Source organism: Lepidochelys kempii, chromosome 10 (genome assembly GCF_965140285.1).
Source record: "Lepidochelys kempii isolate rLepKem1 chromosome 10, rLepKem1.hap1, whole genome shotgun sequence".
NCBI classification, from domain to species: domain Eukaryota; kingdom Metazoa; phylum Chordata; order Testudines; family Cheloniidae; genus Lepidochelys; species Lepidochelys kempii.
In genome coordinates this window covers 49,473,140-49,497,831 of record NC_136389.1, presented here as the reverse complement: position 1 = coordinate 49,497,831, position 24,692 = coordinate 49,473,140, and the positions used below count along the sequence as shown (strand labels likewise).

At 41.5% G+C, this 24,692-nt stretch overlaps 2 protein-coding genes across 13 annotated transcripts in view; one reads left to right on the top strand and one right to left on the bottom strand.

Moving 5' to 3' along the window:
• The window catches only part of PEAK1 (pseudopodium enriched atypical kinase 1), a 237,936-nt gene extending 234,775 nt beyond the window's left edge, over positions 1-3,161 (bottom strand). For 8 of the 11 annotated variants that reach the window (XM_073303500.2, XM_078854642.1, XM_078854643.1 and 5 more), the window contains exon 1: positions 2,790-2,953. The gene's annotated coding sequence lies outside the window, so the exon portion shown is untranslated. Of the gene's footprint in view, positions 1-2,789; positions 2,954-2,973 lie in introns of those variants that run through there. The other 3 variants (XM_073303488.2, XM_073303487.2, XM_073303494.2) reach the window with 1 other exon arrangement.
• A 317-nt stretch (positions 3,162-3,478) lies between these two features.
• Positions 3,479-24,692, top strand: part of HMG20A (high mobility group 20A) — a 70,943-nt gene continuing 49,729 nt past the window's right edge. Inside the window, exons 1-2 of one of the 2 annotated variants that reach the window (XM_073303479.1) lie at positions 3,479-3,611; positions 4,975-5,038. The gene's annotated coding sequence lies outside the window, so the exon portion shown is untranslated. The remainder of the gene's footprint in view (positions 3,612-4,974; positions 5,039-24,692) is intronic. The other variant, XM_073303478.1, reaches the window with a different exon arrangement.

The following is a 24,692-nucleotide window of genomic DNA, read 5'->3' as shown; positions in this document are numbered from 1 at the left end:
TCCAGAAATAGGTATAAAGAAAAGGAGTACTTGTGGCACCTTAGAGACTAACAAATTTATTTGAGCATAAGCTCAAAGGTGTGGAATGGTCCTTTCCACAGATATACCCCTTTCCCACCCCAAAAAAAAGCATAAAATGTACTGAATGGAAACTTTAGTGCATTGTGACTTTTCAACACAACGGTATAACAACATAATATGTTGTTAAACAAATATGCAGTAAATCTAATGGCTTCTGTCCTTGAATGAAACTATCCATAATATTAACAACATATTTTTGCGCTTAATGTAGCGAGGTAAAACTGACCAGCATCAGTAAAGATCTAGAATTAAACTTGCTGAGGTCACTAGATTCATCTCTTGGTTTAAAATTGTATCTTCTGCCCAATATCTTAAAAAAACACACACTACCTGCCATTGCAGTTCATGTGTGAATGAGTCACCCAGAGTCAAGATAAGCCAAACAATTTAAAAGTAGTAATCTGGGAAGTCAGAGAATGGAGCTACCCATAAGGACGCTCTGACAATAAGGTAACCCCATCATGAAATAAGTATGTAGGATTACTCATGGAAAGTTACTCATGGAAAGTGGATAATTCACTTCTTACATACTTCAACACTGCAGAGAGCAATATGAGGTTTTCCTGTAGCACACGCTAGAGCACTAACTTTGCCAGACGCTTTGTCTGGAGAAATCATCAGTAGCTAGTTTGCAGAACAAAAATCTGTAAGCTAATATGGAATCAGGTGAAGAGCTCTAACTAATCATGTTAAACCTAAGGCAGAGTTACAAAGCAAAATGTTCAGCAATATAAATGCCTTCTTACTGTATTGTTCAGAATCAAACCATCTATCCAAATGAGGACAAAAGTCAATTCATCAGTCAAATATAGCCACGCAGAACTAAATGAATCTAACTTGAAACAGAGACAGGCTTTTTTTTTTTTTTAAATTATAGGACAACCAGTTTTAAATAACTTTCATTTAACTATAGATTTTGAATTCCATCAAATCTGGAGTAAATGTCTCAAGACCTCAATTCTGGATCTTACAGCAACTGTTTTATTTAGTATTTTGTAAAGAATTCTTTCATTCTTTATTTTATTTATCCTGTAAAGTGACATTTTTAGACATATGGGATCACAAATTCAGGAGTGAAGTGTTTTAACAGACATGAGACAACCCTTAAAACATCTACAATAACAGAAGAAACTTCAGAGTCCTACAAACTGATCAAAGTGCACAGTTCTACAAAAAGAAGCATCCAAAATATAACTAATATAAACAGAAGCAATCTTTCTAGGGAAGAGGCCCTGATCAACTCCAAGCTGGGAGGCATACCAATGAATGTTTCCTCTAGTGCCAGCCAAAAAGAGCATGGCCATCTTGTGTCAGATACCAGCTGCTCAGTAAATAATGATAATCGCTGCACTACATAAACACCTTTTTTTACCCAGTATTACAAAGTAGATTCTAATGAATAAACTTCTCAGTCCTTCATATCTGGTCCCAGCTCAACCTTCGGGTAAAACAGTAGAAAAGATAAGGAGAGACAGAGCCATACTGATCAATCTGCCAAATCCCAAAATAAGGGACAAAAGAGAATAGTACAACAGAAAAGCTTAATATAATGTAGAAAATAATTTGGTATTTGTAAATTAACAGTTTTAATCTCATTTTCTTTATGCCAATAATATACGATAATAAAAACGAGAGGAAACCAGGGTCTGTGAGGAGTAGAAATAAACTGGAGTCTGTAGCAATGTTTTACTTGTAAAATTCCTAGAAAGTGGAAATAGACAAACAGCCCAAAAAAATCTCAAAACTGCAGACTGAGGTAGACTGTGTTGCAACGTATTTAGCAAAGGAGCATGCTGAAAATGCAAAACATATATACACAGAGAAATAAAAATTAAGTTTCTTTATTAAAAAATTAGTGTCAGGATACCTCTAATTTGAAAAATACAAGGGAGGTAGCAACTGCCCTGGCCTTCCCAGCCTACAAATAAATAACTGGTTTGTAATAAGAAGCAGTTGAGAGAGATCTATGGACTCAATCCGGGCTGAGTGTACGGAGCTGCTGCCGCCTCTTAGCTATGTCCAAGACCCTCTCTACTCGGCAACAAGCAGCTCCGCCTCTCCCTTAAGTTTGAGGAATCCACTTAGGACTCTAGATGTTAGGGAGGAGGAGAGAAGAGGAGGGGGCAAATGAAGAGACAGGCAATGAATCCCGAGCTGCGGAAGGATGGAAACAGAGATAATTAGGCATCCTTCATTGCTGTTGTATCTTCAATTCTCCCTCAATTCCCTGCCCCCATCCCCCAGGAGACGGGGATGTCAAAAAAAGTTGATCAGCCATTTCCCCAATGTATTTCTGCTCCTTCTACTCCACCAATCCAGTGAGCAGGCGAGATAGGGCTCTTCCTTCCTTCCTACTGCCCCCCACCCCACACCCCAACATAGGAGGCGTCCTGTAGAAGAAATCTGAGCCATGACGGGAGAGGGGAAACCATTCATTTTCCCTGAATGGTTCTTCCTCCTTCCCTCCCGCCTCCATCAGACTTCCCTCTTCACGATTAAAGGGGACAAATAACTTCCCCACCCCGGAAGACTCCCCACCCCACAGCTCCTCTCCTCTTGTCTCCTCCACGGGAGAAGGACCATTCGGGTCAGCCCCTCCCCCTCTTGCCCCCGCCCCTCAAGTGGAAGGGCTAAGACTGTCGGAGGGACATTTAAATGTCCCCTAAGTCACTTTAACTACCCCCTCCACGCTCTACTTGTCCCCTTACCTCTAAGGGGCCCCAGAAACTGGCGGGGCTGAGGGCTTCGTTCGTCACGGCTCAGCTCAGCTGCCGCCGAGCCCCGAGGAGGAGCCGACTCTGGCACCCACCGACTGACTGACTCAGACAACTAACTACTACCAGCGGCCGGCCACAGCCAGAGACCACGCCCCCCACCGCGCGCGACACTAACCTTCCCTCCCCAGCGCGGGGCACCAACCGTCACTCTCTCTACTACGCATTCGGAGGAAGGAGAATCTAGACACTCGCGCGCTCCCGAGCGCACGGGAGACCGAGCCATAAGTGCGCTCTCGCGCAAAGCGCACGCCGATTGGCTCGAATGGTGGAAAGGGCGTGGCGCCGCAGGATAGGCATGATCGGGTTGTTGAGAGATGCTCCCAGTACGGTGTAGTCAGAGCCGGTTGGAGAAGGGGAAACTACGATCCCCAGCATGCATTGCGCCCACCCACCCCCCGCCGGTCCCTTTAAAATTTGTATTACGTCACAGGGCACGCACGACAAGGTATACTGCCGCCAGCCGGATCAAATAGTTCTGTGTTGGCTTTCTGCCCCCTTTCCTTTCTCCGGCCTCAACGGTGGAGCGAGAGGAGCGGTTCTCTCTGCTCCCGCTGTCGATTCCCTTGCGGAGTCTTCCTACTGGGGGAGCAGGACCGGGGAGGCAGGGTGTGAGGGGGCGGAGAGATCTGTGCGGGGCAAAGGGAAGGGTAATGCGGCTGTGTGTGTATGTGTTTGAGGCTGGAGGAGCCTGAGTGGGGTGAGGGGATTGCGCTCCGTAGGGGGACCCCCTCCAGGAAAGCCATCTTGCGGCAGGTCAGTAGAGAAGGTCTGGGAAGCTCCGAGACCCACGTATCCCATCTTCCCGTTCGTGCGGTGCGTGAGGGCCTCTCTGCTTCACTGGGGCGGGGGACACCCCCGTGCCCTGGCTCCTAGGGGAAGGGGGGCCTGCCTCGGCACTCAGACCCCAGCAGGAGGTGGGGCAGGGGAAACGTGTCTTCCTCCAGCTTCCAGCCCCAGCAGCCTTTAGTCAATCTCAGCCCCAACTCCCCACTCGCTTCTCTTGTGACGGGAGAGGAGGGGATGAGCCACTGGGCTTCCTAGCCCCCATCTCCACAAGACACCAAAGGAAATCGGGGAGTAATCTCTAGAATGGGGAGCCAGGGCTTCGTGTGGGGATGAGGGTTTGGAGGGTAAAGGAGGGTCAAATACATCTGGGGCCTCTTCTCATACAACCCCCATATCTGTTAAGGCACAAGAGGGGCAAAAATGTTGGTGGTCCTTTAATTTCTTTACTCCATAAACCTCGACTGTCCTATGAGATGATAGGTAGTTGATACTAAAAACTGCAAGATTTCACGACTGGGGAGATTTAACTGCTAGTTCCTGTAGAATTTAAGCTTCTAGTCCTTGGGTTTGCAAAGAAAGTGTAACAAACCTGAACAGTCTTCTTAAATCTTCAGGTAGACTTCTTTGGGCTTTTTCAGAGCTCAGCAGTTGCAGAATACAATTGCAAAAATAGTCAGTTTCACTACTACTGTCAGGGACCAATGGATCAGCAGTAAAACAGATGAGAATGATGTCGGTGCCATGTTCTTTCTGCTTGGGAGAGCTATGAGCAGGTGCTTGCAGGAGAAGTGAAGTAGTAGAATTGCACCTACCTTGCTGCGGAAGGGTAAAAATACATCCTTCCACCCCCTCATAGCAGCCAGGAAACTTTATAGGGAGAGAGAGAAAAGGAACTGCTGGAAGCAAGAAGCAGCTTTAGATTTATCAAACGCCACCTATCTAGAGCCCAATTTGAAAGACTGGGATGGCACTCACCTTACCAGCAGATGGAGGCTGGTCTTCTTACCGAGGCATTGCCTCTGAAATTTGCTGAGGGAGGGCAAGCATATTTCTCACTGGTGTATGGGATGTAGGCTTAGACCACTTGCTAGTAGGTGGTAAATTTTTCAAACCCTTATTATCCTTATTTTACAGATGTGGAAAGTGAGGCACGTAGGAGTATTAACTTGGTTAAGGCCACATAACAAATCAACCATAGAGCTGGGACTAGAAAGTGAGAGAACACTTACTGTCACTTTAGAATGTTGGTGTGTGGTTCCTGAGAATATATAACAGCATGTTGAAAATAGATATTTATTTAATTGATTATGATGGTTATTTAAAATGCTAGGAAACTGCAGCAGACACAGATAAGCATGGCAACACGTTATTTGGCTGCTACTTCAAGATGAAAGGTTAATGCCTTTTTTTTTAATGTTTATTTTAATGTTTTCTAACAATTCCTAGCAGAGATGACTGGCTGCATTAACAATATTTGCTTTTCTAAAGCATTTTCTACACAGTGATTACAAAATGCTTTGCAAACACTAAAGATTATCCTCATTTTAGGATTGGAAAAACTGAGGCAGGGAGAATTACTTTCCTGTATTACACTGAAAGTCTGGTAGAACTGGGTTTGGAACTCCTGATTCCAAATTCTTGACTTTAGCCATAATATCTTTCCTTAGTTTTGTCGTAAGTCCTTCACCTCAGGGCTTGAAAAGATTACAAGATACTTTTTAGCTGGAGAACTAACTCTGTTATCCCAGAGGTGGTTATGGAGGATGAGATGTGTGGGCTGACCAACAGTGAGGCCCAGGGGCAACACGTTGGAAGAAACCCAGTTCATCTCCCACCAACAGTTGGGAAGAGGGTGAGGATACTGAATTTTCTACTAGGTAGCTGTCTCTAGCACCCACAAATAAGTTTCATCTGTTTTATTTACATCTAGCTGTTAGAAGGGGGTGGCAGAGAGAAAGAACTTTCTATCTTTCCTTTCTTCTGTCCAGAATCTGTGCCATTATCTTTCTCCCAGACACTACTGGTTTTACTCTACCTCTATCCCCCCAACTTTCATTTATTTATTTTAAGGGAAGGTATGTTGCAGGGGAAATAACTCCAGTGCTTGCAGTGGATGCCTGTATGGCTAATTGTTTTCTAAGCAGCAAGTGCTTGAAATTGACATTCTTGACAGTTTCACTGGTGCACACCAGCTTTTGAATAGTAGCTGTGAAACTGATCAGTCTTTGCCATGCTGCTGGAGAGTGAAAGGATAGCTATGAAAATTTATCAAACATCTCCTTTCTAGAGGCCTAGAAGATAAGGTGATAAGTAACAGTCAACATGGATTTGTCAAGATCAAATCTTGTCAAACCAGCCTAATAGTTGTCTTTGACAGGGTAACAAGCCTTGTGGATGGGGAAGAAGCAGTAGATGGGGTATATCTTGACTTTTGTAAGGCTTTTGATACTGTCTTACATGACTTCCTCATAAGCAAACTAGGGAAATATAGTCTAGATGGAGCTATTATAAGGTGGGTGAATAACTGGTTGGAAAACCATTCCTAGAGACTAATCAGTGGTTCATAGTCCAGCTGGAAGGACATATCGAATGGGATCCTGCGGGGATCGGTCCTGAGTCGGTTCTGTTAAATATCTTTATAATGATTTAGATGATGGAATAGAGAGTACACTTAAAGTTTGTGGACAGTACCAAGCTGGGAAGGGTTGCAAGTGCTTTGGAGGATAGGATTAAAATTGAAAATGATTTGGACAAACTGGAGAAATGGTCTGAAGTAAATAGGAAGAAATTCAATAAGGACAAATGCAAAGTATTCCACTTAAGAAGGGAACAATCAATTGCACACATACAAAATGGGAAATGACTGCCTTGGAAGGAGTGCTGCAGAAAGGTATATGGGGGATATAGGAGATCACAAGCTAAATATGAGTCAACAGTGTAACACTTGGAAAAAAAAAATCATTCTGGGATGGATTAGCAGGAGTGCTATAAGCAAGACATGAGAAGTAATTCTTCCACTCTATTCTGTGCTGATAAAGCCTCAGCTGGAGTATTGTTTCCAGTTCTGGGTGCCTCATTTGAGGAAAGATGTGGCCAAATTGGAGAAAGTCCAGAGGAGAGCAACAAACGTGATTAGAGGTCTAGAAAACATGACCTATGAGGAAAGATTGAAAAACTTGGGTTTGTTTAATCTGGAGAAGACTGGGGGTTGAGGGGACTTGATAACAATTTTCAAGTATGTAAAAGGTTACGAGGAGGAGGTTGAAAAATTATTCTTGTTAACCTCTGAGGATAGAGCAAGAAGCAATGGACTTAAATGGCAGCAAAGGAGGTTTAGGTTGGACGTTAGGGAAAACTTCCTAAGTGCTAGGGTAGTTAAGCACTGGAATAAATTGCCTAGGGAGGTTGTGTAACCTCCATCATTGGAAGTTTTTAAGAACATGGTAGACAATTGCCTATCAAGAATGGTCTAGTTATTATATGGTTCTGCCTTGAGTGCAGGGAACTGGACGAGATGACCTACTGAGGTCCCTCCCAGTCCGACACTTCTATGATTCTACGATCTGCAGCAGAGTCACTTGAGCTATCTTTCTGCAGACTTACAAAGGCCATTTGTTGTTTGGAAGTCTCTTTGCAACTATAATGGCTGGCAATATATATTTTTTTAAATTAAGGTTTAACTTCTTCAGAAATTTATATCATAACTCTCCTCACTTGCTAGGGCAAGCTCATTCATCCTGAAAAAGTGGGTGAGTGGGGTGCCACTATGTCTCACACCGTCATCTTCCTCTTTGCCAGAATGAGAGTTGTATCCATGCTAACATTAGGTACAGATATTTCCTTTGAGCTGGATTCATGCCTTGCCACTGGTTGAAACACAGGCTTCACACAGAAATCTGAAGCATGCCTAGCTCAGAACTCGCTCGCTTTAATGCATTGCTACTACTCTGTAGTGAAGACATGTACTGGGAGGGATGGGGGTGTTTCTCAGCTGATCTGCCCCTTTGAAATGCCCTCTCTGTCATCATTTGATTAGCTGACTTTGATCTCCTCCTGGCTTCAGTGGTTGGTTTCTGTATGAATTTAAGCTTAATTGTTTTGGTTCTGTAATTCATATGTGGTATAGTACTTGCTTGTGCTTTTTGTGTGTTTTGAAGTTTTAAATTTTTTTAGGCACTGTGTTGATACCAAACACAATACCTGTGTTGGTACCAAACACAAAAAGTGTGAAGTCACTGTAGTTTGCATCTTCAGAATTAGCTCCCTTTAAGGATTTTAAATGAATTTATGTTCATGGAAGCTGCCATGCTGCATTCATCTCTGTCCATTGGACAAATACAGAGCAAAGAGGTAGCACAAGTTTTACTGTCAATCCTGGTCGGGAGGAACCACCACTATGTCCTTGGCTACATCATCCTTTTAAAAAAAAAAAAAATCTAATCTTTTTATACTACTAATGCTGCACCTCCACCAGTGGGACCACTAAGCTAGACAGGGCTGAGATGGCTGCTGGCATTTTTACTCATGTTATGTAGACCTACTCTGGGTAGCATTAAATGGTATGTTTGTAGAAAGGTTCATGCGTAGTCTACATTTGCACCTCCAGTGTTAGAGATACAACAGTGAAGAACTTAAATAAATACCAGTATAGTCATAGGGTTTTTTTAGGGTGATAGGATAATGGTGAACTGTATCATCTATAGTTCATTTAAAGGGCTTGTCTACACTAGCGGGTCTAATGAAGACCCGCTAAATCGACTGCCGATTGCTCTCCCGTGGACTCTGGTACTCCATCAGAACGAGAAGCATAAGGTAAGTTGACGGGAGAGTTTCTCCCGTTGACCAAGCGCAGCATAGACACTGCAATAAGTCAGCCTAAGCTATGTCGACTCCAGCTATATTATTCACGTAGCTGGAGTTGTGTAACTTAGGTCAACTTAACCCTGTAGTATAGACCTGCTCTAAGACCCTTCTGTTACATAGTTTAGTGAACTCTTTGACCCCTCTAACTTCTCAAAAGGGTGTTAATTGTTATGGAGGAGAAGAGGGTTGTGTGACGTGGATATGTCTGTTAGGGACTTCCATGAGACTGCTGTCTTATTTCAAGTAGGCTCCTGAATAGCCATCAGATAGCTATAACTTTGGCGACCACCAGTCAGGATTGGATTTGAACTAATTTAATGGGATAGAAGTGGAGCTAGATGATTTTTTTTTTCAGCAAATAGTGAAGTTGTTATAAAGAACATTTTGGGGGCACCAAAACTTCTTCAATTTGGGTAGAATTAGGCAAATTTTTTCAGCTGGAAAAAATTGACTTTTTAGAAATTGGTATTTTGACCATTTTGAAATGAAATATTTCAGTTTTTCATTTTGAAATTACTTTAGTTTAGAAATTTGGCTACATTTATTTAGAAACTAAAAAGCACCTGAAAATGGAATGAAAAGCTAAAAAAAAACAACTCTGCATTTTCGATCAAAAATACAGTCAGAATGAAGGGGTTTCCCCCCTCCACACCCAAAAATATTTTGACTTGTGTTTTTGTTTCATTTGGGAGTAGGATTTTTCAGTTTTAAATAATGGGTTCTTTTGGTTATAAACCAAAAAAAAAAAATTCACTTTTTGGTTTGAAACTAACCAATTTGTTTTAAGTTTCAATTCACCTCCCCTAACCAAAACTCAATTATTTGCTCAGCTCTAGCTAGAAGTGAAAAGCTTCATATCTCTGCACCAATCTTGTGCCCCTTCAGCAATAGCTTTTCCTTCCAGGAAAGTTGGACTATTTTGGTTTCACACTCAAATGTTTAGAAAATGTCTGCCCAACCAAAAGAACATTAATTTCCCACAAATCTTAGATTTTAGACATTAAACTATTGTAAAACCTCCATTTGTTGATGGAGGTCTTTATTTATAATGTCCTCAGATAAATAAATAAGTGAAGATACAGTACATGGTAACAAATTACTCCCTCTCCTCTTTCTCAGGAGACTAGATTGATAGTGGACATCAGTTGATTGATTTCAGCTTTGTGTATTGTATTTCTTATGCAACATACAGTAAACAGAACCAATGTAAAATAGTGCTGGTTACTGTATTTGGAATTGTTGTGACTAAAAATGGTGGGGGGTTTTGTAAGGAAGTAAATAGAATAAGTTGTGTCATTGCTGTAGACCCAACAATGTGCCTTTAAGGCACTAGAAAGCTAATGAAGGAAGCAACTGAAATATTTATTAAATGGGCTATGTTGTAGCTTAAAGAATTGCCACCACCTGGAAGCAAGAAAAATCACTGTAGTTGAAACTGAATGACTTCAAGAAATGTCTTATTGATGACAGCAATATGTATGAAGGTCCTGGCAAAGTGAAGGCGTTTTGGTGAAAAGTGGCAGTTTTTTATTTAAAAAGGAAACCAAGAACTGTGGAATAGGGGGAAAGAATTGTGAACAAGCTTAAAATTCCTCTTTTCTTAAATATTGCAGAAGTGTCGTGACAGTTTTTATTCATTCACTGTGTTGAAAAAGGGGAGTTTGATGTGCTGGTGATCTTCGTTAGTGTTCGGGGGGGAAAAACGTACAAAATAATTGTAATGCCACTTCTTTAGAACAGTTCTTAGTTGAATGAAATTGTATTTCTAAATCACAATTTCTATGTAATGGAAGCAATAGTTAATAGCACTCTATTGTAACATAGAAATAAATTGCACGCATTAAGAAACTTTGCTGAAGATCTGTTTGGACTCTTGCTACATGAATGTTCTTCATGCTTGTTACCTTAGTTCTCCTGTGACCTAATCCATTTTTACTTCCTAGGTACTAAAATTGTTCAGACGTTCCTGTCTGGTTGATTTTTGTCTCCTTAATGTGATGGTTGTCTTTGGTGCAATAGAGGGTTTTGGCCAATATGGCCTTGTCTATCCTGGTGAAAATTTCTTTTAAGAAAAAAAAAAAAATCAGAACTATTGGAAGCCGAGTGAAAGTAGGGCTTTATCAGCCTAACCCAGTATTACATTGTTTCAATGAGACTGTTTTTCAGCAACTTTAACTAAAGCGATGTTTAAAACAGATGTGGCTGCTGGAGTCCAGTTTATGCTGTAGCTCATGCTTCTTCAGTTAAGCCGTTGTTAGAACTGATGGGAAATTTTTGTCAATTTCCCCACTGTGAACGTAGCTTGGTTCTTTCACGAATTCTCTTGGTTTTCTTTCAAAGCCTTAGACTCCTAATGGCATGTCAATTTCTAGCCTCACAAAACTGTTTATCTATTTGTTTTTGGTTTTTTGGTTTTTAGCATGCTATCAGTAAATGCTAAACTAGGGTTGATTTACAGGGCCAGACTAGCAGACTAGTCAATACCATATGAGCAAGGCCAGATTAAGGCATCCTGGAGCTCTAGGCACACTGTGACTCTGGGCCCCTGTGGCTCCATCCACTAGCAACCCCACCCACAAAAGTTAGGGACAGTGGCATGGGTCCCCCTTCTACTCAGGATTGGCTACTGAGGCATGCTTTCTATCCCATGAAGAAAAAGGAGGCATCAGGGTACTAGTAGTACTCACTCCAGCAGCTCAGATGTATCTGCTTGGGTGGATATGCCAGACCCACTGGTTTTAGAGTTAGCATCATACTGAGATTCATGGAACACTTCACACCTCTCAGAGCTGTTGTTCTGTGCAGTCTTCAGACTCACAAGGCTATTGTTGCTTTGCTTATGTTTACACTCAGTTCATGTTTTCAAGCTTTTCTTTGCAACCATCAGGGCTAGAAGATATAAAAAGGCACCTGAGACATCTCCATATTAAAATAAAAGCTGAAATTCTGATGTAATCACAAGTCCAAAATATGTAGAGCATGTCTGGTGATCTGTGAAGTGGGAGATAGGTCTGTCACTTGCCATGTACCTGGGAGAGATGGAGAAAATGAGCTGTGAAAGAAAGTTTCTGGTATGGTTATGTCAAGCTGTGTTCCCAGTTGCGCCCCATGACTTACAGATGCAGCAGCCTATAAGGTTTGCTGTTTCTCTCTCTCTGTCTCTTTGGAAACTGTCATTGCATAAGTGTGACACAAAACTTCACATGCAGCTTTATTAGGAGCAGGTAAAGAAGTGTTTCCAATATAGGGAGTAATGGCATATGCAGGTGGAATGATGCAGACTGGCCTATAAAGAGATTGTTCTCCAATCCACTTTTGGGCCTTGGTGACATTTACTTTTACTGTTCTGGCATCTATCAGGACCCACAGCATTTCAAATCATGCCATCTAAAAATGTAACTCTTGTCCTTTGTTTAATCAAATCTCTAATGAATAGACAAAAGAAGTAACCAAATATGCACCATACACAATCATATCATAATGCCTCACTTAAATCCTCCTTCAATATCTTTTAGTGCTGGGGAGGAAAGATGGGGTCTGTGGAATTAATAAGTTTGGATTCTAATGACTAAAGAAGGAAGCCAAATTAGAGTTGAAGATTTCTTGTAGAAAATGCCCTGCCATCGGGCTCCTGCTTATTTGAAACAATGGACCTATAGCTTGAATAATCTGCTGTTCCCAACTCTGCTAATATTACATTAGAGGAGAGGCAAACCCTTAGGGTCCCCATTAATTTAGGACTCTAGAGGTGGAAATTTAGTTTCCAGACAGAGTTCAAGAGGCTGTTGGAAGTCAGTGCAAGGCAGAGTACCTGTGATGTGTGATTCCTGTATGACTCATTGCTCAGCAGATGTGAGGCTGACTTTTGCAGTGACTTGAGCTTCTGAGTGGTTCCAATCCAATCTTTTTGAAATTGGAGTCAGCTGTTCAACACTCAAATTGCACAAGATTAGCATGATAATGGTGAGTTGGAGGAAGAATCTGGAAGAGTTAGTGAGGGAAACATCTGCAGTCCTGCTTAAGATAACATGGCTACCATTTATGAGGCAGGCTTGTGTTCTTGGAGTTTTATTAGATTCTGATGTTGGAGGATCTAGTAACTGTAGCTAAAAAGATGTTTTTCATCTCTGTGGGGCCAAATGAGCACAGCTTTTATTTTTAGCTGCAGACATACCATCAATGGGATCCTGGTCCACGAGTAGGGCTCCTAGGCACTACAATAATACAAATGAATAATAATTATAATATGCCTCTTTGTCACCTCAAGATTAATTTACTGTAATCTCCTCTAGTTGGGACTGCACATTATTCACAATACTGGATCAGCTGGTCCAGATGTGTTGGAAACACAGAGTTAAGTACAGGCAATGTACTGAATATGATGCAGTTTACCAATTCCTTATGGTCTTAAAACATGTTGAACGAGAAGAGTGGCGAAACAGATCTCAAACTTTTTCACATGAAAGATATCAGGCCAGAAGAGAAATTGCCCCAGATCACCATCTGGTAAGTAATGAACAGAGCCACTCTAACAATTTTGTATCCCTTAAATAAGCAATGGTATCAGAGGCAGTTGATATCCTATAAAATCAGCGCAGACAATTCATTGTCCTTCATTGTTAGGAGAAGCTCCGTAATCAATGTTGCTTGTTGCTCAAACCCAAGTTTAAAGTCCAAATGAGTGGGATTCAGAAAAGATGAAATCCGTAGAACCTATCATGGGTCCTGCCACAATCCTCTCGATAAACTATCCCAGAACTGGAAGATGATGTGCAATAGACCCAGCACTTGCACCCTTACCACCTTCAGAGGGGCTCAGTGTTGCCTTTTCTTGTGATATTTCATGGTTGTCTTAAAGCCCCACCTCCTGGAGTGATTAAGTGAGAATCTCTTCTTTCTTCCTTTCTTCCTTCCTTCCTTGTTTTCAGCCATCATGATTGCCAAGACAAATTTGAAAATGTTAACTCCAAAGTCTCAAAATTCAGAAGACAGATGGTCACTGGGTGCCTGATATGGGCCACACTGAAAATGCCACGCTTAGGACAGACTGCAAGAAATGGGACAGACAATCCCCAAAACTGTTGGTTTATTCTATAATTAGATTCACCAACCCAGTAACAAAAGAGCTTCTGCAGTACCGCACTGGTTAACCAGAAGCCAAATGTAGTCCCGTGTACAGATTTAATAATAAAAGAAATGGGGAGTTATAAATGGTTAATAGATCATACACATGATTGCAAAGTACTTATGAGGTTTGTAGCAGTGATGGAATAGCTTGCTGGCTTGTAAAATCTCTCTGGTAACTTCCAAAAGATTGGAAGGTCCTCAGTCCATAGTTCAAGATGCTTCTTTTAGTCGTAAATCCACAGTCCAGAGAATCAGATCACGAAAGAGTCAAATTAGAGATGTCTCAGGTGCCTTTTTATATCCTCTGCCATGTGCATGGAAGCTTACTGTCCTAAACAAAGCCCACAGCCCCTGTTTGTGGAAAGTTACTGGCCCAAGGTGGAGTCCAGGGTCACAGGAGCATCTCACATATCCTTACATGATTTGCTGAATCACAGGAGGGTGACCATTGGCTCCTCAGGAAGAGCCACCTGGACTGGGTAAGCAGTGGTGTAAGTGGAATCCATTTCTTCCCGGTACGGGGTGGCATGTGACCTCCTCACGTGACCCTCCACATGACTCTGCCCCCAGTCCGGGGCCCCCAGTCTCTCTCCATCCCCTCCCCATGATCCACCCCCCCCTTTTTCGGAGTGGGGGCTCTGTCCTCCTCCTTCTGTGCCTTTGAAACCGCAATGGCGACTGGAGCAGAACGTGGACAGCCCCATGCCAGCAGCTCCTCCAGCGCAGCTGTACTGCCCCAGCCCTTCCATACAGGGTCTCCTCCGTCTGTACAGCAGTCCCACCGATGGGCAGGGGCAGGGGCAGGGCTAGGGGTGGTACAGCAGCCGCGCTGGTGGAGCTGCAGTTCAGGGCTCTCCTGGGAACTGCAGTGTGGAAAGGAGCAGAACTCCAGCAGCATCTCTGGCGGCTGTACTGCTCCAGCCCTGCACCTTCCCCCTCTCCCTTCCTTCCCCAACAGGGCTGCTGTCAGATGGAGGAGACCCTGCGTGGAAGGGCTGGGGGTGGTACAGGTGCTCTGGAGGAGCTGCTGGCGTGGGGCTGTCCAGCAGCCCCATGTTCTGCTGCTCCTCTTTCTGGTACGCCGTACCAGCTATAAATACCTTGCTGGTACGACATACCAGACCGGACGGCCCTACTTGCACTGCTGGGAATAAATTTCTTTAATGGCCCATTGTGAGAGCTGAGGTTTCTTGATGGACCATCAACATATAGCTGTCTAGCCTTGAAGTAAATTCTATCTGGTGGGTGTCACCCACGAATGCAACACGTGTAAGATATAAGTACATAGCCAATATTCATAATTTCAGATACAATGATGATACATGTATATAAACAGGATAATCATACTTCAGACATAACCTTTCCATTGACACCTTACATGATACACTTTGTATAAGATTTATGGAAATTGTATAACAGTGGTAACAACAGTGATATAAATGGTCACCTTTCTTATACACAGCATCACAAAACCTCACAAACACATAACAAAAAAAACTCCGAATTTTTTTTTTTTTAAATCACGATTTCAAGGCCAGTGCCATGATTTTGGAGGAGGAGCCTTACTCATGATTTTTAACTGTTTGGGGCTCGCAATATCAGAGAATGAGGCTGTATGAAACACAAGCCGGAAAGAACTAGCAGTTGTCCCCTCCAACCATTGCTCTGTTTTCATGCAGATACACAAGTTATTCTGAATCTGAGTACGTTTTTCCTCGGTGTAACATGAAAACTCTACTTTGTAACTGACTGTAGGCAGCATGGATCCAGCAAGCTGTCTTGTGCGCTGTTCTGGAAGTGAAGAAGCATTTTGTTAAACCATGCAGCCTAAAGCTCTGATTAAAAATTCCATATGCTGTAATGCCCTGGTCTTCTTCCACCAGTGCTCTGGCAGTTTCCCATTTTGCTTTATCATTTGCAGGTCATCTCTAAACCACTGCACTGCATGTGTTACGATGTTTCTGTAAAATGATCTATAAAAAGCACTAAGCATTAATACTGAAATCTGGAAGCACTAATAGTAGCTTTTTGAATGATTATATTTTGGCTGCTGTTGGGAAGAGAAGGCAGGAAGAACTGCCTGGTTCTCTGACTCAACTGTGATCTCTGACCCTTCTTTATATTCTTGTAAATATTTTAAATCTATAAATAGACTCCAGTACATACTGCTTACTGAAGATTGATGTCCTCAGACCTAAATAACATCAGATTTAAAATTGTATTCAATAGTAGCAGATACTTGAAGCTCTGAGTACCATGAGCTATGGAAATAAGGGTTTTTTTTTAATTTCTAATTATCATCTTGAAATAGTTTGGAAAAATGTACTGGTCCTGAAAGCATTTATACTAGTCTCCAAATGTTCCAAGCCCTGACCATTCGCAAAGACCTGTTTTTGTTTGCCAAGTGATTCAAAATTGAATACAACTGTTCTGCACTAGAATTTCCAACCGGTTTTCATTAAACATGGAGACCTTTTCTTTTCTTTTTCTTTTTTTAATTTTAAAGTGGATTGCCTTGAATCAAGTGTGATACAAAGAGACTAAGGGTCTTGCTAACACTTTAAAACATGGATTTTGCTTACATTAAAAAAGCTGTTTGCTTTTTTCTCCTAAAACAAGTATATATTTTGAAAAAATTCTTAAGGTGGTTAACACAAAATCAGTTACTGAACTTACATTTAATTTTGCTAGCTAGAGCTACTGCAAATGTTTTTCTCATTTGGGGAAAAAATGTATTTTAAAAAAGCAGTTTTGAACAATCACATACATTGAGCTAAGCTACTATTCAGTGTATATTAGAATTCCTTATTACCACTTATAAAATAGCCTAAATTCTGTTTTAAGAGTCTAGTCCAGCAAAATGTTTATCAAGAGAATATTTTTATCAGAGCGTTTGCAAAATATGCAGAAATGGAGTACACCAAACCTTACAATTTGTTCCCAGAGCTCAGATGCCTGTACTGCTGTGAACTGGAAAATCATTGTGAGTATTGATATGCAAATAAACACCCAAAGCATTTAAAGGTTTATAATAGGGAGAGAGTGGGAGGATGGAGGAGATTACAAATGCTTAGAAAATGCCAGAACATTTCTAAAATTCTAACTATAGCTTTTAGCTTAATGTTTTATTATATACTCTTGGGAATTAAGCTGTATATATTTTAAAAATCTAATATCTATTCATGCAGTACTAATATATTAGAAATTCAGCTCTATTCTGAAGCTAGCAAAGTTTTCAGGTAAGAGTTTATAATTGCCTATTTCTGGAGTCTTCTAAATAAGGATTTTAAAACGTAGAAACTTTATTGATCTATAGTGCACTGTATGCTTTTTCTTTAGGTATTGCAGATGTGGGTCACTAACCTACATAACCAATAAGAGATTGTGATTGATGTTGGGATGGGGTTGTAACAATACCTGGAAATACAGTAGTTTGTGGCTACAATGAGAAAGGGGGGTCCATTCTGTCACGTGCAAGGATGTTTAAGTCAAGTTAGTTATCAATTTAAAGAAAGTCTTTTAAACATTGAGGGCTGATTTTCATATCAATTTCAAACATTTTGGAAAACTCATTCTTTTTAAGGTGGTGTGTGGTGGTGGTAGGTTTTTTTTGTTCCATTTTTTGACAGTAGAGGGAGAGGGAAGGAGGTTAAAATATGAGTGGTGGTGGATAATGCACCATCTTTTCTTGATGGCATCACTGTTAGCCTCTTATTCCCTAGCAGCAAGCAATTTGTATTACCTAGCAGCAAGCTGTAGTGCATCTGGTGAAGACACTCTATGCTGATCGGGAGAGAGCTCTCTCCCATCGGCATAATAAATCCACCTCTGTGAGAGCGGGAGAAGCTCTCTCTCCCACATAGTGCTGTCCACACCTGTGGTTAGGTTGGTGTAACTTACGTTGCTTGGCGGTGGCTTCTTTACACCCCTGAGTGACATAAGTTATACTGAAATAAGTGGTAGTGTAGACCTAGCCTTACTTAGCTCATCTGCATTTTATTATGGCTTCTGTTAACTATGTGCCACCATCCACTTGTACAATAGTGGCAGCTGGTAGCACAACTCTTGATAGCATCTGTTATGTTTACATTGCAAACAGCTCAAAAACAGGATGTATATTTTGACTGTTAACTGGCCCAGTTGCATTTTGCTAATTCACAATATTAGATATAAATCCATTTGGATTTTTTTAAAAGGCACGCAGAATATTTTCTGCAGTTGTAGGTTTTTGCAGGCTAGGATAAACTTGTTGTCTGGCAACCTGAAGCCAAAGTGAAATGTATTGTTTGCTAGAAATATACTTGGCGCTTCATATATAGTAAAACTCAGAGTCATTGCCCCAAAGAGATCCCATGTTACATTGACAAAATGTCACAAGTGGTGATTACAAAATTTAGAAGGAATGGAAGATGAATGAAAGAGATCATATGGTATTTTATTCAGTGATGCATGCAGTAGAGAAGTTCCAGATTTATTATATTTTTTTCTATTAGAGGTCATTGCTAAGAGAGAGGGACTAGGATTTGTAAGACTCCATAAAGTATGTTTTGAGGAGGAACTCAAAGAAAGAGAAAGGGAGGCTTGGTGAAGCAGGCCAGGAGGATGATGGTATCTGGAGGTGGCTATACAGAAGACGGGCAAGAGATTAAAGGGATGCAGTTGATTTGAAATCTAGTCAGTAGTTTCAGGTACTTTGCTTACCTTTGAGGCTTTACAATCACATTTTCTTATTTTTTTTCCAAAATGTTTCCCTGTTACTTGTATGAAAAGCAACACAATAATAGGCTGACTGACAAGTGCTGTCAAACAGAAAAAACCTCTAATCATTGTAATTTTAGCTGTTACTTGGAACAATACTAGCCTGATTTTTTTTAATGCAAAAATGAAATTGGATGTTTTTTTAAATTGATGTTATCCCAACCATCTCTAATTGCCTGTTGGTCAAACTTCAGACCTGCATTTCAGAATTACCCAGTTTGTGATTAGTGTGGCCTGGTGGTGTGGTACCGGACTGGGAATCAGGAGAGCTAGGTTTTGTTCCCAGCTTTGCCATTACTCTCCTGTGTGACATTAGTCAAGTCACCTCACTGCTCTGTGCCTCCATTTCCCCTTACACCCTGTGTTTATCTAGATAGTCCCTGCCCCACATAGTTTACCGTCTCTTGCTTTGTTGTATATAGTGCCTAGAGCAATGGGGACCCAATCTCAATGGGAATTCCAGGTGCTACTATAATATAAATAATACAGTGTGTCCCATCTGAGACTGAAAATGAAAATTAGCCTACTTTCTCACATTTCTTGAAAATGTTACTAATCAAGAAAATAAATGAATTATTTGCTCTCTCTCCTGCCCTCCCCCCAGTCGGCCTTCTCCTCTCCCGGCTCCGTTCACTCTATTGCCCTATATACAGACATTCATTTTGTGCTGTTTGCCTAGTGAAGGGCACTACACTCCTGCTAACTGGTGGGATTTACAAAGGTAACTACATTTTAGATCACAGTTGTCCTTGAAAAAGTTGCTTAAACTTCTCCACTAGCCTGCCTTTTTGTGTAGCTCTGCAGGAGAAAAGATTACATTGTGGGGGTGGGAGGAAATTGCTGAGAGTTGGCTTGTATATTGTTAGTGTCAAAAGTCACTTCTCTGTAAGATGGCAGCTGCCAGCTGGAGTTTGCCTTTGGTATGCCAGTTGTAAAATTTAAATAGTTGTTTTCAAATGCTGTTCACATTTAAAAAAAAAATGTGATAAGTGCTTCTGACTGTGTCATTAAAACACAGAACTGAGTATAATGGCAGAGATTAGAAAATGTACCAAATGCTGAAGGCTGATACAAAAGTCAAGGCAACTGTGGTTTAAGGTCAATGCTATAGTGCGAAGTCCAGCTCTGTCCACAGCTGTTGGGGAGAAAAAGGAAGTCCTGAATTTCCTACCATGGAGCTATCCCTAGATCTGATATGGGGAAGGGAAGAGCTTGATTATTTTTATTTTTTGGCCACTGGTTAGTAGGTGTCTAAACTTAAAAATGCACTCTTTTCCTCTTCTCTGGCCTGCTGAAAGGGAGAAAAACATTTTTTTATTTATTTTTTTTTATTACTCCCCTGCCTTTGAGCCATCTGACAGATGGATTTAGAGAAGGGTAGTCTCTGCTAGTCTATCCCTTCCTATCCTCACAGATTTTGTAAAGAGAAGTTTTTTTTCCACCAATTCCATCCCCAAACCTTCATTTATTGGTAGCTCCTTCTCCATGAAAAGCACCAGTGCCTGCTGCTGCAGCTGCTCATAGCCTTCCCGAATCGTGGCAAAGTGAAGCTGATACAGTTTTTGCCAGTTTCACAGCTGCCTATTGGTTTCTGTATACTAGCTTTGAAAGTGACCATAGTCTTGTCAGCTGGGGAGTGAAGGTGACTGGGAAAGCCATGAGCAACAGAAGATACCCAGGCATGCTCTGTAGATTGAAAAAAGAGGAGGACGACTTGTGGCACCTTAGAGACTAACCAATTTATTTGAGCATAAGCTTTCGTGAGCCGCATCCGATGAAGTGAGCTGTAGCTCACGAAAGCTTATGCTCAAATAAATTGGTTAGTCTCTAAGGCGCCACAAGTCGTCCTCCTCTTTTTGCGGATACAGACTAACACGGCTGCTACTCTGAAATCTGTAGACTGAGAAAGACGGCACTGCATTGTTTAACATTTGAAAAGTTATTTTTGCAACCATAAAAGGTAGCAACTTCATTGTTTAAAATAAAAGCTTAACTTCTCTAGCTTCTCTGGTGGGTAATATAGGTTCCTTTCTCATCAGTGAAAACTTTCTACTCACTGGCAAGATGGCAAGTAGAGTTTTCAAGCTCTGAACATGGAAGACATTTTCTTTTGAAAGGACACCATCCACTGGAAGTCTAGTCAGTTTAAAAAATTAAATTAGTTAAAGGGATTTCAGATGCTATACCTTCCATCTGCCAATATTTTTGATTTTACAATTACATTTTCTATTTTTACAGGTTTTAATCTCCCTTGTTTCAGTGTAAATGAGAACTACCCGAGTAATACAAGGAAAACAGACAAGCTGACTATACATAAAGTGCTGTCAAATATACAAATATATATACAAATCTGCTTAACTGCTTTCAGTTACAGTAATATTAGAAGTTGTAACAGTAGATAAGCACACTTTCAGAGAGACGTGATTTTTTTTTTAAAATGACTGCCATTTTAAACTGTGTAATGTGAGAAATTATGAGTTAAAACTACTGCCTCCTTTGCATTCTGGTTGATGAATCTAAGATTTTATTCTGCTTTTGTTGTACCACCTTTGCATAACTCCAATTAATCAGAACTAAGTACATACTGGGAAGGATTGGGGTTATAACATCTGCTCTGATACCTAAGTACAGCACAAGAAAGAGATTAAGGATGAAATGAAAGCCTTAAATTGAAATTTCTTGGCTTTTTTTGTGGGTGATTTATACCATTCTGCTATGTAATATTGTTACCCTTCTTACACACCTTTTTGTATTTCCTCAGTTTTCTTTGACTTCTTGGCAATTTCAAGATGTTGCTGGCAATTTAATTTGGAAGGGGAGGATAAACAGCAGCAAATCTTAAACAGATTGTCTGAGCTTACTCGCATTAAACTCTTGTTTTTATGCTACAAAAATAGTGGCTTGATTTATGAAAATGGAGTTAATCCAGTATAACAGCCCAGGAGATTAAATTTAGATTTCTGAAATCCTTAACTACTTTGCACTCTTTTCCATCAACCAAAAAGGAGAAACCTACAAAATGATTGTTCTGATAGGCAGTCTGGTATTGGTCAGTAATACTTTCCTGAGGTGGGCCACTGTTGGCAGAACTAGTTAAGCTCTCCAGATTCTACTTCTTTTCTGGTGTCACTAGGGCAGTGTTTATATATGAGCAGATGTGTGATCTTCATCAGATGGTGTTGGTAAGGCTCTTACTGAAAAAGAGAGGTTGAAATAAGCATGGGAACAAGGTGATGTGGATTGAGAGATGCATGGGAACTAAAGTAGAGTGGAAGAAAGATTGAGGGCAGAGAAATAAAGAAGTGTTACTGTTAATTGCACAGGTAGCTCAAAGAGTTAGAAACAGAATAATTGCCAATTTTGATAGTAGTAAGGAGGACCAGTAAAAATAAAATAAATAGGGCTGTCAAGCAATTAAAAAATAATTGATTAATTGCGCTGTTAATAATAGAACACCATTTATTTAAATATTTTTGGATGTTTTCTACATTTTAAAATATATTGATTTCAGTTACAGTACAGAATACAAAGTGTACAATGCTCACTTTATATTTATTTTGATTACAAATATTTGCACTGTAAAAAACAAAATAAATAGTACCTTTCAATTAATCTAATACAAGTACTGTAGTGCAATCTCTTTATCATGAAAGTTGAACTTACAAATGTAGAATTACATACAAAAACCCCCTGCATTTAAAAATAAAACAACTTAAAATTTCAGAGCCTACAAATCCATTCAGTCCTACTTCCTGTTCAACCAATCACTCAGACAAACAAGTTTGTTTACAGTTATGCAGTAACAGATTAGCCACTGGGCCAAGGGGTCCTGTGCCCAGGGGCCCTGGCCAACTGGAGGGCCCTTGAAAAATGGGTGCTGCTCTGACCCTCTCCGCCTGCCCACCCAGCACTCCTCAGAAGCCCCCGCATCTTAAACCCGCTCCCTGGCAGGAGCGCTGGGCACATAGGAGAAGCCCTTGTGCCCCAACCCCATTCCCCAGCCGGAGCACCAGGGAGAGGGGTGGGGGGGGACTGCAAGAGGAAGAGGTGGGGAGGGGCCCCCACTTGCTCTGGCCCAGGGCACCACAAAACCGTAATCTGCCTCTCCAGTTATGTAACAAAAAAAATCTACATTTGTAAATTGCACTTTCAAGATAAAGAGATTGCACTACAGTACTTGTATGAGGTGAATTGAAAAATGCTGACATCATAATAAAAAAGGCTGACAAAGGAGGTGCTGTCGTCGTCATGAATAGGTTGGAATATGAACAAGAGGCTGCTAGGCAGCTCTCCAACACCACTTTCTACAAGCCATTACCCTCTGATCCCACTGAGGGTTACCAAAAGACACTACACCATTTGCTCAAGAAACTCCCTGAAAAAGCACAAGAACAAATCCGCAGAGACACACCCCAGGTCGGGGTTCCAGGGATATTCTATCTGCTACCGAAGATCCATAAACCTGGAAATCCTGGGCGCCCCATCATCTCAGACATTGGCACCCTGACAGCAGGATTTTCTGGCTATGTAGACTCCCTCCTCAGGCCCTACGCTACCAGCACTCCCAGCTATCTTCAAGACACCACTGACTTCCTGAGGAAACTACAATCCATCGGTGATCTTCCTGAAAATACCATCCTGGCCACTATGGATGTAGAAGCCCTCTACACCAACATTCCACATAAAGGTGGACTAAAAGCCATCAGGAACAGTATCCCCGATAATGTCATGGCTAACCTGGTGGCTGAACTTTGTGACTTTGTCCTCACCCATAACTATTTCACATTTGGGGACAATGTATACCTTCAAATCAGCGGCACTGCTATGGTTACCCGCATGGCCCACCGTATGCCAACATTTTTATGGCTAACTTAGAACAACGCTTCCTCAGCTCTCGTCCCCTAATGCCCCTACTCTACTTGCACTATATTGATGACATCTTCATCATCTGGACCCATGGAAAAGAAGCCCTTGAGGAATTCCACCATGATTTAAACAATTTCCATCCCACCATCAACCTCAGCCTGGACCAGTCCACACAAGAGATCCACTTCCTGGACACTACGGTGCTAATAAGTAATGGTCACATAAACACCACCCTATACCGGAAACCTACTGACCTCTATTCCTACCTACATGCCTCCAGCTTTCACCCAGACCACGCCACACGATCCATCGTCTACAGCCAAGCTCTACAATACAACCGCATTTGCTCCAACCTCTCAGACAGAGAGAAACACCTACAAGATCTCTATCAAGTATTCTTACAACTACAATACCCACCTGCTGAAGTGAAGAAACAAATTGATAGAGCCAGAAGAGTACCCAGAAGTCACCTAGTACAGGACAGGCCCAACAAAGAAAATAACAGAACGCCACTAGCCATCACCTTCAGCCCCCAGCTAAAACCTCTCCAACGCATCATCAAGGATCTACAACCTATCCTGAAGGACGACCCATCACTCTCACAAATCTTGGGAGACAGGCCAGTCCTAGCCTACAGACAGCCCCCCAACCTGAATCAAATATTCACCAGCAACCACACAACAGAACCACTAACCCAGGAAGCTATCCTTGCAACAAAGCCCGTTGCCAACTGTGTCCACGTATCTATTCAGGGGACACCATCATAGGGCCTAATCACATCAGCCACACTATCAGAGGCTCGTTCACCTGCACATCTACCAATGTGATATATGCCATCATGTGCCAGCAATGCCCCTCTGCCATGTACATTGGTCAAACTGGACAGTCTCTACGTAAAAGAATAAATGGACACAAATCAGATGTCAAGAATTTTAACATTCATAAACCAGTCGGAGAACACTTCAGTCTCTCTGGTCACTCGATTACAGACCTAAAAGTCGCAATATTACAACAACAAAAAAACTTCAGAAACAGACTGCAAGGAGAGACTGCTGAATTGGAATTAATTTGCAAACTGGATACAATTAATTTAGGCTTGAATAGAGACTGGGAGTGGATGGGTCATTACACAAAGTAAAACTGTTTCCCCATGTTTGTTCCCCCCATCCCCATCCCCACCCCCCACTGTTCCTCAGATGTTCTTGTTAACTGCTTGAAATGGCTCACCTTGATTATCACTACAAAAGGTTCCCCCTCCCCCCCACCGCTCTCCTGCTGGTAATAGCTCATCTTAAGTGATCACTCTCCTTACGGTGTGTATAACACCCATTTTTTTTTCATGTTCTGTGTGTATATAAATCTCCTCACTGTATTTTCCACTGAATGCATCCGATGAAGTGAGCTGTAGCTCACGAAAGCTTATACTCAAATAAA